Consider the following 12,459-nt stretch of genomic DNA (forward strand, 5'->3'; position numbering starts at 1 on the left):
TAATTGCTATATTTCTGACAAGTTTATTTTATTGTCCTGAATTTCATAGCAGGCTAATTCTCTCAATTGGTATGTGTAAACTATTAAATTAACTGACATGGACAAAGTTTGAGCCTATGTTTTCTGGCATACAGCTGTGGCTAATGTACAACCATTTTGCAAGAGAAAATTGATACTAGTAGGTACTCCTATTCAAGGACATGTGACCCCACTCTCACCTTATGTTTTCCTCTGCTTTTTCCACTGGACATTCTTAGCTTGCAAATACTCTCCATGGCACATAAACAGCTTCAAGTTTACCCACTTGTAAACCAGTTGAGCCAGCATACAATCATGCTTACAGTCTTAACACTTTGAATCTGTCATATGTACATGGAGTGACAGGTTGGACCTTTTGTCTTTTTACAGCTGGGTATTCATGGCAGTTGTATATAAAAATGCATACTAGGAAGATCGCAGATCTGTTTTCTAACATTTAGGAATTCATATTTTGGTGTGGATTTGAAAATAATTACTTAGACAATCATATAAATGAGGGATGAGGGGAAAAGAGAAATACATTATTTTGATGAATGATTGATCCATTTAATCAAAGTGAGTTTAAGAAAAACAAGACCTTATCTTAAATAATGACAAAAAGCCAATATGGAACAATATTCCAATTATGTAAAGCAGACCAACAACCAAGTATCTCAAAGCTCTTCATTAGTTAGAAAGATCTGGGTCAGTCTGCTCACTATCTTAATTTGGTCCATGGCTGGCTCATGTCTATGTCTGTAAAAAGAGTTCAACAGGTTCATCTAACTAACCAGGGCCAGAACATTCACTCATTCAATGGAAAAGTAATATGATACTACTGATCTGTCTAAGGGATTTGAATATAACTCAGAATCCCAACAAAGCAAATCCTAGCTTCTCAAAGTGACACAGGTGTCACTGTTCCCAAGTGAACGTTACAAACCAGGGATGAGTGACTTTTAAAAAAAGGGTTAGATCCCTCATGCTTGCAGGAATCAATAAGCACATTTTTGGAGCAGGGCTATTTCTGACAGCATGATGGGGCCTGGCCACATTCCTGCTTCACACATTCTGTTCACTATTTTGTATGAATGTAATTTGGAAAACAAAGAGATATGTTGTGTGTTGAGAAAATTGTTCTCTTATTGGGTATCACAAACATTCACCCCAGACTACACCCATAACCAGACTTGACTCTCCTGAATATATGGGACCTGTTCCTTGTTCCTGTTGTCTCCTTCAACTTGTCATTTAATGTTCCTTAAAGTCTCCAGTCTCAGTATTCTATTTCACGTCAACTTAAACCAACAAGTAAAGACTCACTTCATATCCTAACCTACAGTGCATATCATTTTACAATCTGTTCAGTAAATTCCTGGTTCTTTTCTTTGTCTCTCTTCTCTCTTCATAAGCTCCATAGATCTATGTCATTCACTTGAGCAAATCTTTTAAGAGTTGTTGTTTTTATGGCTTGACATTTCTTTATCTGTATCTGTTCCAGTTTCTATCGCTTTGACTCTTACTGAAAGTCCCAAATCCCATATGAAACTTGAAATCAGAAATATAGAGTATTTCAAGATGTCTTCAGCAACCAGGCAGCCACCCTAATGGCCATTGGGACTTGCTATCAATTCGCTACCTGGTGCTAACCAAATCAAATGACACTATCTACCCTTTGTCCATCTCAGAGTACATGGAAAAGAAGGAATATGTGCATGAGGCATTGCATCAAGAGTTCATCATTCCATTAACCCCATCGGCTGCTTCCAGTTATTTCTTAGTGAACAAGAAGGGCGGGGTCTTTGTCCTTGTATTGACTGAAGTTATCACTAAGTCCCTAAGCTCTAAACTGCCAAGATCATGCAACTTCCATATCCTTGTTCCCTGGTCCCTGCTGCCCTGAAAGAACTCAGAGGAATTTGTATCTTCTCAAAGCTGGACCTGTGTAGTACTTACAACTTTGTTAGTATCCAAAGAGGGGATGAATAAAAGATGTCGACAGACTCATATATCTTTCCAGCTGTATTACAGAATTTCATGACAAGGTGTTTCAGGGGTTCCTCCATTGATTTGTCATTGTCTACATCAATGACATCCCTATACTCCTGAAACCTGGCTGACCACTGCCACTATATCGCACAAGTCCCTCAGGGAACATCATCTCTACCTGAAGCTTGGGAATTGTGAGTCCCAACAGCCCTCTGTTCAGTTCCTTAAATTTCTGATCAGCCAGTCCAGATGGACCAGAGAAATGTTAAAGCTATTCAGAACTGGCTATTATCTACCTTAGATAAAGAGCACTAATGCTTCCAAGGCTTCCTAAATTTCTACCAATGAATACAGAACTACACCATGATCCCAGCCCCCCTTACCTCTCTCCAAAATGGCAAGTCAAAGATCCTCTAATGGACCCCCAATGCCCACAATACTTTCTCTATGATCAAAAAGATGTTTAAATTGGCCCCTTTGCTATGCCATCCAGACCCACAGCTTATTTTCATTGTAGAGGTTGATAGTCCCGCCACTGGGCTAGTCCTTTGAACCTTCTTGTTTCCATCCTTGCACACATTTCTCTAAAGAACAGTCTCCAGTGGAGCAAAATTATGAGAATTATAATAGAGAACTTCTTGCTATTAAGTTAGTACCGTAATGAGAAAACAGCATTAGCTGTATTATCACCAACCTGCATCCAAAATTGGGAACTTGTTCCCTCCATGTTCATTGTCAGTCATATTGAATGGAATATGGATGAGGGACATTGCCACCCTTAAAGGCACCTCAATATTTGTGGATAACTAGTTTTACTTATCATTCATCAGCGGCATTAGTGTTACATAAAAATAAACATTGCCCTTCACCTCCTCTGAATGTCACACCTGCATACTAGTAAGTTTATTATTTCTCCAAAGCTTGCAAGCTAATTCCCACCAAAGGATATCCTACCTCCAAGAACTCATGTCTGTAACTCATAGACTGTGGTAGGGTTATGGCCCATAGGTATGGTCACGAGTCCCACAAGATGACATCCTAGTCCCAGAACTCTTGGAAAATGTTCACATCACCCATCTGAATTGTCTGCCCCCAGGAGCTGTATTTGTCTCTGGTGTGATAAAAGAGTGCCATTAGCCATCCAGAGAGAAGGCTGTTGTTCCTAATGTCCTTGACTCAAACCAACAAAATAAGCAAAGATTATCTCTATATCTTAACCTACAGTGCATGTTATATTACAATATGTTTAATAAAGATCTGATTTTGCACTATTCCTTAAAGGGGAGGAACAGATGGCCAGGACCATGCAGTGTAGGTGTGCCTGGTGCGTGGAGCTGCAGAGGGCCTAACCCATGGAGCTGTGGAGGACCTGGAGCATGGAGCTGCGGAAGACCTGGAGTGTGAAGATGTAGTGGGCCTAGAGCATGGGGCTGCAGAGAGCCTGGAACATGGAGCTGCGGAAGACCAGAAGCGTAGAGTTGCAACAGATTTAGAGGCTCTGGTTCAGCAGGCGCTGGTGAGTCAGATAACCCCAGTGGGTCAGGAGGTTCTGGTTCAAAAAGTACTTGTGATTCAGACAAACCCAATGGGTCAGGAGGCTTAGGATCAGCAAATGCTGGTGCGTCAGACAACCCCAGTGGGTCAGGAGGCTTAGGATCAGGAGTCATTGGCAGTTCAAACAACCCGTTAGGCAGCTGCAGTAACAGTTTTTGTAGTTGTAGCTCTGATGATGGCAGCGACCACTTGTGGAGCTCAGGTGTTAGTCTGAGTGCAGGTAGCAATGGAGGGTCACACAGCTCTGGTAGCCCTTTGTGAGACACGAGTGGCAGCTCTGACCCTGCCTGCCATTCAAAGAATTCAGAAGTATCTGGCGCCCACTATATGAGAAATTCAGAGGGTTCTGGTGCCCAAAATTTGAGGAATTCAGAGGAATCTGGCACCTGCCATTTGGGGAATTCAGAGCGATCTGGTGCTTGCCCTTTTGGAAATTCAGAAGGAATCTGGCGGCATCAATGGTTCTGACGGTGGTGGCGTTGACTCTTGCAGCTCTAGCGGGTTCAACTGGCAGCTCTAAAGGGGGCAGAAGACATAAGTAACGGTGATGCCAGCATATAGTAGATTGACAACAGTAAGCCTCGTTTGCAGTGGGTCTTGCTGTCTTTTGCTGTCTTGGTAGGATCCTTGTGGACCAAAACTTATAAGGGGGGTTTTGAACACTTTCTTTAGTCCAAAAAAAGTCTGTAAGTACAAAACAAACTTACAGATATGGTCCTCCAGGGTGTTTGTTCCTTGCCAGAGTTGACACAGTTGATCTGCTGGACCCATGTTGTGGCAGACTCTTTTGTTACACTGACACTGGCAATGGAGTTGGGGATCCATGTGCGGTTTAATAAAGCGAAGTCGTGCAGACCATGTGCATGGTCACAAACAGGAGCAAACTGGAGCATAAGGGAAATTCAATATATGTCATCAAAATACACAGGCAAAAGGTCAGGCTATTCGGCAAAGAATCAAACAATGGTAAACAGACTCAGAAATGTATGTTGGAAAGAGAGGTGTCTTTGCAGTCCAGTTAATGATTCAATGATGAGGTTCAGCTGTGTGTCTGTTTGTGTATGTCATCATAGGTGATCTGGAACAGGTGTGCGTGTAAACAGGTAAAATGAAATTTGAAGTTCTTTTAGTGGCAGATTTGTAGTTCTTTAGCGATCTGTATAAACTAGATAACTGGTGATTGTGACAGCTATGGAAGACCCTCTGACCTAGATTTGCAGGTTGGTGAAGTGAGAGTACTTAAATTTTAAGTGAATAAATTGGCTGGATAAAAAATTGTCCCGTTTGCAGTAGCTTATTGCCTTCTGGTCTCATGAACGTGTAATAGATGTCTCTATATTTTTAACATTGATTGATCATTTACGAGTTACTCTATTTCAGAATTTGTCTTCCATTCAGTCGTCTAAAATAATGGCACAATCTATGTTTATGACTCTAGAGTAATAAACAGAATAAGTCTTTAAAACAAAAATATGTATTGCACAAAAATGTACTTGAAAACAATAATATAAATATCATATCGTATGACCCATTTGATATGCATTTGTTTTTTTTTTGCCTGGCTGTCTATTGCTAGTGACTACCATATCCATATCAATTCATATGAACTAGTTGCTTACTATTGTTAGAAGCCTTGTGAAACTTTTAACCCCCTTTTAACATTTTTCACACATCTGTCAGTAGGAAGATTCCATGACACTGGGCCTCTAAATATAAAGCCGGTTCTCCGTTCCTACTCAGGAATAGCCATGTTTCCATCAAAGGTTGGCCTCTGGTGCAAGACTAGAACAGATGCAACTTGTACTCTATCTCCATTACTCAAGCTGTTTGGGGGTCTAGGTGTGTCCCTAGGGGTTCAATTACAATCATCAATCGCCACTGGTTTGGCCCGCCAGTTTACTTAAACGTGACAAACTGCATTGCAACTACATATCAGAAATTATGTCATATTTGTTCTAATGCAAACTATATATTTTTACTGAGCAGAACAATCTGTGTACCAATAGACCAGCTTTTGTAAAAGTAAAGCATTGGCTGCTAAAACATTTAGAAGTGTTGTGTTATTTTTTGACATTTAATAGTTTAAACACAGAGGATCTTTATCATACTGCATTCCAGGATGGTCTAATACACCTAAGAGATTCATTATGTATTTGTATAACAGAACAGTTACAATAAGAATAGGATTTGTAACTACGGTTATATTTCAGTTAAACTCAATCAGTGTGAATCATGAGTGAACAAGCTTATTCTTCACATATAAACATTACTTCTCGCAAGTTTCAAGAGTGTCTCTGCAGAGGATTACCATATTGTTCTCCTAAAACATTTAGACAACTTGTTAGAAGCAACAATATCATTTCTTTTTTTGCGATGTTAAATTGAGCACGCTGGAACCAATTACCTATTTAATCTGCAATCTGGCAAGAATACAGTGATAGCTTTGTTCAACTTTAACAGATTTTTTATTTTTTTTCATAGTTTACCTGCTGCATGTTCTGGCTTTATAGACATATCCAACCAGTTGAATAGATAAGAAAACCTTTTTTTTTAAGATTTCTGAGCAGATGTTTTGAATAATAATGCCTTTACATCTTCCCACATTGAGATACCAAACATATGTAAATTTATTAAATATCTCTTAAAGTATTGTTGCCAGAGAGCATGCTGAGTGTTGCAAAATGCTGATAGGTCACTGGGACAAAAATGCCTGAAGGCTGTCTGTTCACATGATCTTTACAGAATTATCTGCATGATTCAAAGCAGGCCTATATGTGGCATGTAATTTAGTTTAGAATTTTTGCTTGTTGTATCATTCCTAGGATGGATTAATTTCCCAAATATGTAGGCAACAGGCGCAAAAGGTGATCACTCTTAGTATAATGTGACAGTCAATCAAAAGTTTCAAAACAGGGTGCTCGAAAAAATCAATGTGCTTGGTCTTTCTAACACTGGGCAGGAGGCATCATCTGGTTTAATCACATTTACTTTTATCCATCTATCCTACTGACTATGGTGTTCTATCACTGCCAAACAACAGACTGATCCACATATCTTCAGTGCTGGTGGATGCTTTTTTGCATGAATGGCACTACAGTAACGGCTTCTATTCCAGCCTGTGGTTGTAGATGCATCTGAGAAACCACTGACAGAGTCAGTGGCAGCATGTGAACCACAAAGCGCATCTTTTCAATGGATAGTATTTCAGCATGCTGTTTTGAAAGCCAAGTTTGATAGTGGTCCTCACATGATTGCGGTTGCAGAGGCTAAATGTTTGGCTCCAAGCAGGTCCCCTCATGTAGGGTATACCCCAGCTAAACCTACACTCCTACCCATTTTCTTTCGCAACTACAGATCCAATGATTGCACGGGCTAGCTAATGCCAGAGCCTTGGAGTGCAACTGTCAATCAATAAAAAGACTTTGCCTCTGCCAAAGCTCATTAAGGCTCATGTTCTCCACTCATCTACATGGCAGACAGATATGCTGTGCCTTATATCCTCATGCCCTCCTTTCTAGGCACATGCCAAATATAATGTGCCATTTTAGTCCAAGTAAGCAACCATGTCAAAATGTTGTTGCATGTTTGACAATATATAACAGTAAGTATAATGTCTTACAAGCAACTACTCGAATGTATATAGGTCTAAGTAATTACTGAATATTTTAAATTGACGCTTTTCTATTTAAATAGACCCTTAATCTATTTCCACACCAGCAAGTTAGAATATATAATGTCCAGTATTGTGACAAGAACAAACATTAAGCAACCCAGCATACATTTGCCATAGCTGAGAAGTGTTGGAATTTGTTAAGCTTCATTTATTTTTTTCATTATTTCTTTAGTGCAGATTATTGGTTTGCATGGTTACATGGTTTGAATGGAAGGATGTGTATACTGGTGTATATTGAAAGTATCTTCACAGCATCTTACATCACTAATTTTGTGTGTCTGTAATTTTGTAAAATGTCTGCAAAGGGTTTACAAAATAAATATTTTAGGGCATATGCTAAGATGAAGGTAACCATATTGTTTATCATCAGTGAACTGTATTTTACCCCAGACATGTATTATATCATACATCTCCCTCTCAAAGATTAATCTTAGGAAGCACCTGCATAAGCCATATTTGCAGTATTTGTAACCAATTCTAACAGTTCTATCTGTAAAACTATAATTCAAAGTCATAAGAAAAAGATGATTTGTGGTTCATGTTAGAAAAAAACATTTGGCATGGAACAATATTTTCATTATTTCATGGTTTTTACTCATCCTTGTCTTTTAGTTGTTTCATACACACACCCACATACAGCCATACTGTACATACATGTTATGTCTCCCATGCTGTGAGGCACTGTTTGATATCTCTGTTGCTGACATCTAGTGACCAGTAAGAAGAGGAACACAAGCTCTGTATGAATTATTTGTTTTCTATGTGTTGTCCTCAGCTCATTAACTACCCTAAGGCAAACAACTATGCTTGTGAAAACTGAGCTTGCCAAGCAAACATGTCCTCACTTGCACAAAAAACTATCAGTGTCACCATGTTTGTAATCAGTATTTGAAAAAGCTATGACAAGTTCTTATAACATCAGAGATTTTACTTTGTGTAGATAGTGAAAACAGCTGAGTTATCCATTATTTATTATATTTTTTATGAATTTTAACAGAAACAGTATATGTTATATGAATCAATCTGTATGTAATGTTGAGACTTACAGCTCTGGCATGCTCCACACTGTGCATTAGATGTGCATTTAAGTTGCCTTATATTGACATAAAGCTAATTGCCTCAGGCTCAAAGTGGTACTATTGTCTTGAGTTGTATTGATTTAGATTCACTCTGTATATCTGCTGATACAATGCTTTTCTTAGACAACTAAAAGTTAATGTTTATTGGAAGCCTTACTTGAAAGAGATGTATATTTTATGCAAATGGAATATTAGTCTTCAGTGTAATGGGGCTTAAAAAGCTGCCAAAAGGAACTGCAATTGGATGCAATTGAATGAGATTATTATCAATTCATCTGGCCTTCCATATCCATCCTACAAAGCATCTCCATTGAGTTCACTTTACACCCTGCCATCCTCTTGATTAAACTGTGATCATACTTACAACTCTGGTTCCCATATCCTTCTGTGACAAAAGGTCAGACCCTAAACGACAGGATGAGCAGCACAGACCCAGGTGTTGCAAACACATCATCCTAGGGTTTCCATGGCTGGTAAAATATAATGCTGTGCTTTGAATTGCTTTGGGGCACAGGGGAAAGTGGGGAAATAACTGTTTTTTTTCTCTTTTCCAGTAAGGAAAAAGATTCATTCTAATTCCATGTCTTTGTGTACCACATCTCTAGAAAGTCCTGAAGATCTGTGAAGATCTGTGTTTAGAATTGATTTCTCTTTGCAACAACAAATTCAAGGATATCTTCTTTCCCAAGTGAGCCACCCAGCTTCCTCCTCTTGGCCATGGGACTGTGCAATTGACCTGATTGAGTTACAGCCACCCTTTTTCGTCCCCTGCCGCCTCCATTTTTTTCTCTGTGGCCAAGAAGGATGGGGGGGCTTCATCCCTGCATAGATTATTATGCTCTCAACAAAACCACCATCAAGAACAGATACCCACTTCGTCTTGTCCCAACTGCCCTAGAACACCTTCACGGAGTTCATGTTTTCACCAAACTAGACCTCAGCAGGGCATATAATCTCATTAAAATAAAGGAAGGTGAGGAGTGGAAGATGGTGTTTATCACCCTTAGCAGCCACTATGAGTATCGGGTGATGCCCTGTAGATTAGCTAACACTCTCTATCTGTTTTACAAGATTTCATGAATGAAGTACATCGTGAGTTTCTGCTCAATACTATCTTGGTCTATATTGATGACATTCTAATTTATTCCTAAAATCAGGCCAAACATCACAAACATGTCGCAGAGGTCTTATCATGGCTCTGTGACCACAGCCTGGTCCTTAAGTATAAGAAGTGTTATTTTCATCAAAAGACTATCCAGTTCCTGCGTTTCGTCATTAATGAGTTGAAGTTAAGATGGACAAGGAGAAGGTGGAAGCCATCACTTTATAACCACAACCTCACACAATCAAAGACCTCTCGCATTTTCTTGGGTTTGCAAACTTTTACTGAAAGTTTATCTGTAAATATAGTAATATTTCTTGAAAGCACACTAGTCTCTTCCGAGGAAAACCCAAGTCTTTGGTTTGGATGGAAAAAGCAGTCGAAGCATTCCACACCCTTAAGGATGTATTTACCCAGCCCCCCTTCCTGGTTCACCCCGATTCAGAGCTCCTTTTTATCGTGGAGGTGGACGCTTCAACCACCAGAGTGGAGGCCATCCTTTCCCAGGGACAGGGGGTACCAGCATGACTCCATCCATGTGCCTACTTTTCTTGAAAGCTTAGCCTGGTGAAAGCCAACTACGATGTGGGAAATCATGAGCACCTAGCTATCGAGCTTGCCTTTGAAGAGTGGAGGCATTGGTTGGTGTGGTGAACATCCATTCGTGGGTTTTACCGACCACAAAAATCTCAATTCAATTTCTGAGAGGCCCGTCACCTTAATCCCCAAAAAGCAAGTTGGGCTCTCTTCTTTACTAGATTCAATTTGTCCATCTCATACCTTCCAAGTCAGAAGAATATGAAAGCCAACTCCCTCTCCCGCTTTTATAGCTCTGAAGAAGCCCTAAAGGATCCTGAACCAGGGTTGTCCCCCGGGTCTTCGTTTTGTCCCTCTACATCTGCACACTTACCTCACTGAGTACTCACACGTCCCAATTGGCACTGGCCACCCTGGGGCTAACAAAACCTTCTCGTTGTTGAAGGATCGCTTCTGGTGGACGGGGATGGCACAGGATGTGAGAAGGTTCATGCAGGGGTGCAAGGACTGTGCCATGGTGAAAACTCCTTGCCGTTTACCTGCTGAAAAAACCATACCCCTGCCAGTTTTAAATCGGCCCTGGTCACATCCAGGAGTCGATTTCATGACTGATCTTTGTGTCTCTGAAGGTATTTGTACTAATACTATTTCTTTGCTATTTGTGCTAATCAATCAAGAGGATGTACTAATAAAAGGTCCTTACACTATACCAATCAAGCAATACAACTGTTTATTGCTGGTACATACAACTGATATCAATTGTAATAATAATAATAACCATGATGATACCATATTCAAAATGAGTAATAAAAATGCATAAAAGGCTTATCACAAGAAATAAGCTTTCCTTCAGCCGGCTGGTGCGTGACCGGATGCTGCAGAACCATCTGCCTGAGGGTAGCAGAGAGAAAAGTCTATGGCTTGGGTGGCTGGAATCATTGATAATTCTCTTGGCTTTCCTCATGCACCGCCTGGTGCAGATGTCCTGGAGGGAGGGAAGCTCACCTCCTACTATGCTTCCAGCAGTTCGCACAATCCTATGTAGACCTTTGCGATTGCTTCTGGTGCTATTTCCATACCAGGTGGTGATACAGCCAGACAGGATGCTTCCCACAGTGCAGGTGTAGAACGAGCGGAGGATGTGGGGGCTCATTCCAAACCTCCTGAGATGCCGGAGGAAGAAGAGGCGTTGTTGTGCCTTCCTCAGCACTGCGTCTGTGTGGGCAGTCCATGTCAAATCCTCAGCGATATGTACTCCAAGAAACTTGAAAGTGCTGAATCTCTCCTCTGGTGTCCTGTTGATGGTGATAGGGGTGTGTTCTCTCTTCTCTCTCCTGAATGCCTTGGTTTTGCTGATGTTGAGTAAGAGGTAGTTTTCCTCACACCACTGCGTCAGAGTGTGCACCTCCTCTATGTAGGCCGTTTCATCATTATCGGTGATTAGGCACACCACCGTTGTGTCATCAGCAAATTTAACGATGACATTGGAGCTGTGCTTGGCAGTACAGTCATGTGTGTACAGGAAGTACAGGACTGGGCTGAGAACACAGCCCTGCGGAGCACCAGTGTTGAGGATCAGTGTAGAAGAGGTGATGTTATTCATTCTGACCTCTTGGCGTCTGCCTGACAGGAAGTCCAGCATCCAATTGCACAGCGAGCCGTGTAGACCCAGATCCTTCAAATACCAGTATAAACAGTGTAGTAGGCAATCCAGAAGCAAATCCAATAAAACAGGCAAAAGGTTCGGGGCAGGCAGAAAAGGGTCAAAACACGATAAACAGTCCAAAAGTCAAAAACACAGGCAACAGGAAACAAGGAAACCGCTTACAAAAGGACAGCAACAGCTTAACAATACTCAGCAACATGTGTGTGGAACAGAGGGGTTTAAATAGTCAGAATAATCATGGTGTAAATGGCTTCAGCTGTGAGAGTTTAATCAGTCTGGATCTTGAACCGGTTGTGTGTGTGTGTGTGTGGCCTGACTGGGTGTTGTAGTCCATAACATGGCAGATATGTAGTTCAAGGAGTGTGAATGTTTACCAGCGACCTCTGGTGGTAAGCGATCGCTGGTAATCATGACAGTCCACTAGAGTTTTACTTTCATGGACTTTACATGAAACAAAAAAACAATAGTGTCTGAGGCTCAAAGTATGGCCATTTTATATACTGAACTCTTATTATTTGACTATGCCTATATATAACCAGATTTCCTTTATAAGCCACCTTTAAGAAAACAAACTCCCAAAGACACATTGGGTAAACCTTCCAAGGGAAGAGCGTACTATATAACCTCATTTGCATCACCTTGGCTATCTTAACAATGAAATTGAAACATGATATAAGGAAATGCCTATTTTCATTTTGATATTAACAACTTAACAAACACCAGAAATGTTGAGGCACTGTATGCATATTTATAACAAAACGAAGAGTCTATAACAGCCTCCTTTCATTTTCATTGAAAAAATGCAACATACTATCTGTCTTTTTTGCTGAATATCAGTTTT

The 12,459-nt window shown here is 40.5% G+C and overlaps 1 long non-coding RNA gene across 4 annotated transcripts in view; it reads right to left on the reverse strand.

The window, feature by feature from the left end:
* The window catches only part of LOC141381600 (uncharacterized), an 84,506-nt gene that overhangs the window by 68,787 nt on the left and 3,260 nt on the right, over nucleotides 1-12,459 (reverse strand). Inside the window, exons 4-5 of one of the 4 annotated variants that reach the window (XR_012401987.1) lie at nucleotides 4,269-4,445; nucleotides 568-4,077 (exon numbers count right to left, since the gene is read on the reverse strand). The exons of the other annotated variants lie outside the window; for them this stretch is intronic. This is a non-coding gene — a long non-coding RNA (uncharacterized lncRNA). Of the gene's footprint in view, nucleotides 1-567; nucleotides 4,078-4,268; nucleotides 4,446-12,459 lie in introns of those variants that run through there. 4 annotated transcript variants of the gene reach the window in all.

This window comes from Danio rerio, chromosome 4 (assembly GCF_049306965.1).
Source record: "Danio rerio strain Tuebingen ecotype United States chromosome 4, GRCz12tu, whole genome shotgun sequence".
In the NCBI taxonomy this organism is placed as follows: Eukaryota; Metazoa; Chordata; class Actinopteri; order Cypriniformes; family Danionidae; genus Danio; species Danio rerio.